Here is an 8,010-nt window from a genome sequence, read left to right as displayed (position 1 = left end):
CTGCCCTGCTCTTGTTCCGCTGTGCTGTCAGAGGCCACCAGGGGGCACCATGACTAAAATAACCAGCCCAGACCTTCCCCATCCCTGGCTGACCTGGCGCCTGGGTGCTAAAAATGCCATGGTCTGTGGAGATGATCTCAGACTGGTAGCAGCTGAGGCCTGCAGGCTTTCGATTACAACCCTGCCCTGGCTAACCTGCCCACAATACCACCCCTGGAGCTGCTGCTTGCCTGCCCTCTTCCACAGCCTGAGGATCCACTTATCCACCTGAGGGGTTGCTCAGGAAGTGACTGAGGCCCAGGTTGGCTGGGGAGCAAGGGATAGAGCTGCCCTTAGGTGGCTGGAGGTCTCAAATGACCATCCCAGTGCTCAGGACTTCTGTGCCATAGAGCTGGCTTTGGCACCTGCCCTGGTGCACAACTGGTCTTTGTCAGAAGGTGGAGACAGCAGTGATACCACTCCCACGTGGCCATGGAGCACTGGGTACAGGGCAGCACAGCTGATCAGTCCCTATGGTCTGGCCTTCCTAGCCTGAGCGTAGCTGGCCACATCCGGTATCCTCAGCCATGGTCTCGCTGTCCCTGCTGCCTGGACGCTCCTGGTTCCATCCTCCGTGACCTGCCGCGACCCTTACATGGCTCCACGAAGCCCCAGGACCCCTCCTGGCCTTGGCCTCCATACTCCTATGCTTTGCAGACTTGCTCAGTGTATTCCCATGGCACATAGAAGATGAGTAACAGGGCTTCCCATACAACAGGGCAGGGGGCTGCCTATTCTCAGCCTGTGCTGCACCCTGCTGATGGTCCCGACTCTGGCGGCATGGCTGTCACATCTGAGCATCCTTGACCTCTGTTACCTAGCACGGTGCCACCTGTCCCCCAGCTCAGGGATCAGCACATCTGCTTGTTCTCTTGTGCTGCCCCCTCACCCAACAACCTGAGCCACCTGGCCAGTGGTGGTCCCTGATACCCCTGGAAGTTTATGAAGGTGGTGGGATGCAGTGATGGGGACAGGATAAGGCCGGGGCCCATGTAGCTCCTAACCCCACGGATCTCATGGGGAGGGCAGGTGCTGGGATCCTGGGACCCCTGCCCTCTGCGCCTCGCCTCTCCCATGACCCTCTGTTCATGCAGCAGAGAAGGAGCAGGGGCTGGGGATGTCAAGCTTTGCAGCTTGGCTGGCTTGAAGTAGGTGCATAGGGGTGTTTGCAGTTTCCTGTGCTGAGCACAAGCCTTTAGCAACCACTGCCTCATGTATACAGAGAAACTGGCTCAGGAAGGAAGGGGTCCGTGTCACTAGCTAGAGACGGGCAGTGTCTATGGGGGGATGACGAACCCACCCATGGCAAGACTGCCCCAGCCAGGCCAGCACCTGGTGGTAGGGGCCGCTGAAGCCCAGTGCTGGGGCTCATGAGGCTGGGGAAGCACTGGAAAATACCCCCCAAGTCCTGTGGTATGTGCATGGTGACAGTCTCTGCAGAGCCTGTGTGCTTCTCCCTGTCCTTATTACCTGGCCCCAAGATAAACATGGCTTGGTGAGGAGAGTGGGGGCCACCCCTACTCTCTCTGCCAGCTGCCTCGCTAGGCCTGAATCTGGGGCCTTTGTTGCACAGACTAAAGTAGGGCTCCAGAGTGGCCCCAAATATACCTGGGTGCCACGCAGGCTCACTGCTACAGCTCAGCACCCCAGCCATGTGGCCTCTGAAAACCAAAGCCACAGCACCTCCAGGAGAGCTTCCTGCAGGCCTCTGAACCACCCCCCCCCCCGGGCCCAGGTCCCTGAGTTGTGTCAGCCTGTCTCATCGCTCCAGGTGTGCCAGGCTGGCAAGGGGCCTGCCACAGCCTGTTGGTGGCTTCTCTGCTGCCTCAGGCCTGGAACTGGGCCATCCGTGGGACTGCTGTGGCTCTCAGATATGGAGAGGGGACAAGGCTGGCAGGCAGGAGCCTGCGGGCATGCACGTCTCCAGCCCCCCACCTCAGTTTACCCCTATGTGGGGGGCTGCACTCCCAACCTGCCCCACTGTGGGAACTGAGGGGACTGGCCCACCCCATGGGCCAAAGGCAGGGCCCAGAAACTTGGCCCCAGTATGGTACCCAGAGCCGAGGTGTAGCACCTGGTACTCACACCAGGGTGAGTCGTCGGCAGCTCCCAACAGTGGTCATTGTGGCCCCAGCCCTAAGGAGCTACAGGTGGCCATGCTCTGAGTTATCCAGCCTTGCCGGGGCCCACAGCTGGTACAGAGCTAGGCTAGGTGGGGAGACCCAACCCTGTGGGACAAGCCCTTGATGGACTTAAACTCCTCACCGAGGGCCGGCAGGGTTAGGCTGCAGGAGCAGAGGTGTAGCGGCAGCTTGGTGCTGGTGGGAGCAAGTGTGCAGGGCAGGGGCAAGTCTTAGAGCACGAGTTCCCCAGCTTCCCTGTCTGACTCCCCCAGCTCCTGTCCACTGCCTTCCCCCTACCGAGGGCGGTACTTTGTGACCTCTGATACGGAACATGAAGGCCCGGATCTGCACAGAGCTCCCTGCCCAGGGGACAGCAGAGCAGAGCCCAGCATGGGGGGCACTCAGGATCCCTCCCACCCTCTCCTCCCCGGGGCAGGGTCACAGGGCAGGTTCCAAACCCTGCCTCTTGGTGGCCTCTGGCCCTGGCAGGCTCTTCTGTGAGGGTGTTTGGGGTGGGGCCAGGTCAGACCAAGTGAGGCACCTCACCACCTTGGTGACCAGCACACAGAGGACGTGGGTTTCACTTTCAGTGCTGGTGGGGACTGACTGCCCCACCTTCTCCATAGAGGTCTCCTTGCACCCTCAAGACTAGTGGTTCAGATGAAGGCAGAAGACTGGTCGTGCCCAAAGTCACCTCCCAGGTGGGCCATTTCAGGTGTGCCCATGGGGCCAGGTGTGAAGAGGCCTCCTGGGACTTCAGCCCTTCTCTCTTGGGAGGTGACCAGACAGCAAGTCCTGGGGAGGACAAGCTGGCCAAACCAGAAGTCCTAGTTTTCTCTCCAAGTCCCTCACTAGTACAAACCCAAAAGAATATCCTGTCAGTATGAGGCCCTGCCAGGCTCACAGGACCCCAGACGTTGGATCCCAAAAGGCTAATACCTGGGCACTGGAAGTGCCACCTCTGCATAGGGAGTAGGAATAGCCATTAGAAGACAGGCATCAGGGGCTGGGGATTTGGCTCAGTGGCATAAGTACCTGCCTTGCAAGCAGGCGGTCGTGAGTTCGATCCCTGGTACTGATAAAAATGAAAAAGAAAAAAAAAAAAAAAAAGGCATCAACGAGGGGCTCTTGAGGGATGAGTAGAAGTTCTCCATCTAGATCCTTCAACTCATTGGCTTGCCGTTGGGGTCACAGGGCTCTGGTTGGTCATCACCTGGGTGGTGGGCAGTAAGCCTATAACCCTGGCTTTTCTGCCTGGTTCCTGTCTAGAGTTGGGCCTGGAGAGGACTGTGGGGTGGGGCAGGGCTGCCACAGAGAGGGCATAGAGGGTACCAGATAGGGATCAGTCCAGGAAAGAGAGAGAGGGAGGAGCGGCTCCTCCCAAAGTGGAAGCGCCCTCGAAAAGTTTGGTCCTGGCCACACAGAGAGGGTGGGTCAGTGAACTTGTAGAGCCCAGGCCCACTGATGACCACCTCTCTGTCTCCTGCTGCTCCCCCATCCAGGCCCTGAAGCTGTGTCCTTCAGCTCCTTGGCCTCTGGGCAGCCCAGCAGGGGTGCAGGAGCCCCCAGGGCACAGATTGCAAAACATGTGTCTTGAGCTGAGGGGCAGCCAGTTAGAGCTGGGCTACTGAAGGACAGGTCACAGGGCTGCGGCCTGCTCACTGCTCCCCACCTGTGGCCTCAGGACTCCCCAAGCCCACTTCCACATCTGTACAGAGGCATCAGAGTCAGGCTGGAGCCTCCTGTGTTCTCTCGTGACTGACCAGAGGGGTGCTGTGATCTGGCCGAGGACACAGCAATCGGAGCAGGCTGGGTTGACCCACCTCCCCGGGCCTGCCTTCTCTGTTTGCTGGAGCATGGAGGGCCAGCCCCATTACAAGGGTTCCTATAGATGGTGTGAGGAGGATTAATAATGTATTTATAACACATCGTCGTGGTAGCCGAAAATGATCTATAAATGTGCGGTAAATGTTTTATAATGTTTTTGTAACCCGTTATAAATGATAAATGGCGGACTATAGATGCCGGATCAAATATTTATAATGCATTGTGCATGATGCCGAGCTGCTACAGTTCAGGAAAGCCATTAATAATAAAGTGGATGGAAATGTAAAAGTTACGGACGTGCCCAGCAAAGCCATTTATAATGAAATGTAAAATTTGGCTGGGGGAAGCACCCGCGGCCGCGTCCACAGCCTGGCCAGCGTCTCCTGGAGGCCGGGAGGAGCAGTCGTGAATTATTTGTGAGGCACGGACGAGAAGGCACGCTGCCACTGCGTGCTGCAGAAATAACACTATTAATATTCCCACAGTGCATGCATTATGCATGGGGCCTAATTAATTAATGGACAGCCCTTAAAATGGGGTGTCATAGCTCCTGGCTCCCTCTCCTGCATGGGACCAAAGGGACATTTTGATGCCCAGGACCCTTGAGTGGGCTGTTTGCTGCCCTGTGGCCTTAAGGACATCCCTTGGATGCTCCTCAGTGAGGCCACCATGCACTGCCACCCACAAGGATCTTGTGGCCCAGTGACAGAAACTGCCCTCTGGGGGAGATACCTGCTCATTAAGAAGTAAAGGCCCCAAGACTTGGGAGGCTGAGGCAGGAGGATTGATGTGAATTCAAGGCCAATCTGGGCTACATAGAAAGACTCTGTCTGAAAGAAAGAAAGAAAGAAAGAAAGAAAGAAAGAAAGAAAGAAAGAAAGAAAGAAAAAAAGGTTCTGAGAAATTTTGCAGGGAACACAACTGATCATCCCTCTGTCCCACCACCCTGGCCTGTCCCCCTGCTATGGCCTGTCAGCCTCCTAAAAGCCTGTTATGGAGGATTGAAAACCTCCATAAGCCTCGCCCACCCCAAAGGCACGGCCTCCTCCCACACCTCCTCCAGGGAGGCCTGGAGCTAGGCAGCCTCCATGAGCTAGGTGAAGGCCAAGTTGGGCTAACCTTTGGAGGGATGAGCAATGCTCCTGGCCCTGTCCTTCCCCGGGGCTAGCTTGTCCTCATCCCAGTGGGCTGAGACCTTCTTCTTCCCAGGGAAGCCCTTTAAGCTCAGTTGACCCAAGTGAAGCAGGAAGTGGGGAATCAGAGGGGGTAGGCTGGGGTGGGGTGGGGGTAGGGAGGCCCGCTGTCAGGGTGTGCTGTCGCCAGCCCACACCCCCAAGGACAGCTGAGCAACCAGGCCCAGCCATCAAAAGAAAATCCAGAACCCTGTCCCTGACACTGTCCCCTGCCCTGTCATAGCCCTGTGGGCAGGAACTGGGTTATTCAGCATGTGCTCCCTGAGGACCTACTGTGTGCTGGGGATGCAGCAGCACCTCTGTCTGAGCTCACTGGATGGTGACTGGAGAGAAGGGGTAGGCAGCTGGGGGCAGCAGGGACAGGCCTCAGGGGATGCTTGAAGCAGTATGGGGGGTCAGGTCAGGGGACATCTGAGAGGACGATTTCCAGGTGAGAAAGCAGCGTGTGCCAAGTTCCTGCGGTAGGAGCCTGGGGAAGGGGCAGGTGGGAAGGCCTTGCTCCACTCCTGAGGGAGGTGGAGCTGTGACCTGATCTCACCCAGGGAAGACCTGTGTGGAGGGTGTGTGGGGGGCCTGGGAGTGGGTCAGGGTCACCCGGGAAGGCCCCGGGGAAATTGGGCCAGAGAGGACAGTAACTGGGCCAGGGGTGGCTGAGGAGGTGGTGTGTGCAGTGGCTGTCTCCTACTTGTAGGGAAACAAGGTGGCGAGAGCCCAGGGACAGGGGTAGAGGCCTGCAGCTTGCAGGACCATGTGGGGGTGTGGGGACTGGGAGTTTAGAGTTCAGTTTGTGGACGCTGGACCTGAGGTCCCCAGAGCCACCAGGGAGGACCTGGACACAGAGTCCACTTGGGAGTGGTGAGGGATGGGTATATGGGACAGGTCTGCAGTATTATTTCAGTGTCATGGGGTGCAGAGATGAACAGGACATCAGGACAGGGCAGGAGGTGCTGCTGGCAAGGTCACGGGAGGGAGTAACCTTGGTCTGGGGCTCTAGGACAATGGGGATGATGACAAGCAGCTGCTCTGGGCGTCTGGTGCAATGCGTCCTGTCCCGTCCTATGGGAGACTGCCTGTTTGTGGTCAAGGAGCTGAGGAAGAAGGAATCAGGCTCAGTGACAGGGGCAGACTCAGCACCCAGTGATGCCACAGGAGTAGGTGGAGCCTATGCCATGCAGGGTTGGGGGCATAGAGTAGGTGACCCTAACTGGGGTCTTGGCTCTGGGCGAGGGAACTGGGCACTTTCATGTGGCACAACTGCTCAGCACAGGCCAACAGGCAGAGGACGAGACTCCCCAGAAGCCCACCTCGAAGAGATCTGGAACAGAGGATGCAGGCTGGGAGTGTGCCCCCAGGGGACACTGTGCAGACACAGGTCTCTGGGCTCCCAGCCTCTCATGGGGGACAAGGACCTCCTGAGGGACACCACCAGAAGGATGGGAATAACAGTGTGGGCTCAGTCTCCCCTCGCGAATGTCCTTGTCCAGACAATAGGGGCCCAGTGGACAGTAGTAGATGTTTTGCACTGCACAGGTCCAGAGATAGCTCCTGGGACAGTCACACGAGTGCCACCTGCAGGGCTGCACAGGGCACAACCTTCAGCCGGCACCTCCCCTTGAGGTCCTTTCACAGCTTCCACGCTGCCGCTGCCGGAGAACCTGCCTCTGCACAGGTGGACGTGGCCTGCCCCTCCTCCGGCCCCTACGGCCTCACCTGTGAACAGGGAGGTCACCAACTAAGTGGCAGCAAAGTGGGGGGGGGTGCTCAGGGGCCCACGGGGTGACATCAGGGTGGATGGTGCTATGCTGGGCAAGGGTGTGGGCAGGGAGATGTCACTTGGTTTTACATTGATGTCCCTGTGAGGCATAAGGAGCAGAGTGATGCAGGCCTTGCTTTCTTCTTTTGGTGGCTTCTGAATTTTCTACAGTAAATAACTACTTTGTTCATGGGAAAAATCCTATCATTAGTCTCAGCCATCTCTCTGTGTCTCTGTGTTTCTTTCCATCTCTCATTTACTTCTGTCTTTGTCTGTGTCTGTCTGTCTTGTCTCTGTTTGTCTCTCTCTCTCCATCTCTGTGTCTCTGACTCTGTTGGCGGAGTCATCAAACTCTCTAAATGGCTGAGATCTAGAGCCCCCTCCCTGTCCCTGGAGCCTGTCCAGCTCACACAGCCCTTCCCTGTTCCTCATCCTGGCCTCAGGTGTGAGCATAGTATGCTGTATTTATTAAGCACCTACTATGTGCCTGGCCATGGGGAACCTGGAGGGCAGAGCTGTGATCTCCCTGTAGACAAGGACCCTGAGGCTGGGGTCAGGACATTCATACAGGAAGGTGACTAGATATCAGGCTACTCCTTATGTGGGGCCACTTGGGCTATTTAACTTTGATGGAGGACTGTCACTGGGCTCCCGGGCCAGATGCTGGCCTGGTAGAGGATGGTTGAAATAAGACTTCTCAGGGAGGCTGGGCCAGAATCGTAGTCACTGCTAGGAACCAGTGTGGCTGAGAGTGCAGGCTGGGGCCCCTGGTGATGGCTGGGGGACATGGCTGCCACTGTTGCCCTGCACAAAGTCCATCCCCAGCTCCACCTCTGTCCTCTGTGCTTCTGTGTCTAAAGGTGAGGCTCCCTGTGTCTGACTAGGGAGGTTCTGGGGGCAGAATCACAAGGAGGGGTGGGGTTAGGTCAATGTCAGATGGGGGTATAGGTCCAGGGAGGAGCAGAGTAGGACCAGAAAGCCTTCAGTGGCCCCTGAAGGGCTTGGTGAGGTTCTGCAGGAGGTTATGCACCAGCAGCCCACAGGCTGGGAGCCCAAGGCAGGGTGTGGCAGGGAG

Source organism: Cavia porcellus, unplaced genomic scaffold, assembly GCF_034190915.1.
Source record: "Cavia porcellus strain 051 isolate PalLab524CR breed Dunkin Hartley unplaced genomic scaffold, mCavPor4.1 scaffold_23, whole genome shotgun sequence".
Taxonomy (NCBI): domain Eukaryota; kingdom Metazoa; phylum Chordata; class Mammalia; order Rodentia; family Caviidae; genus Cavia; species Cavia porcellus.
Note: the sequence above shows the minus strand (reverse complement) of the source record.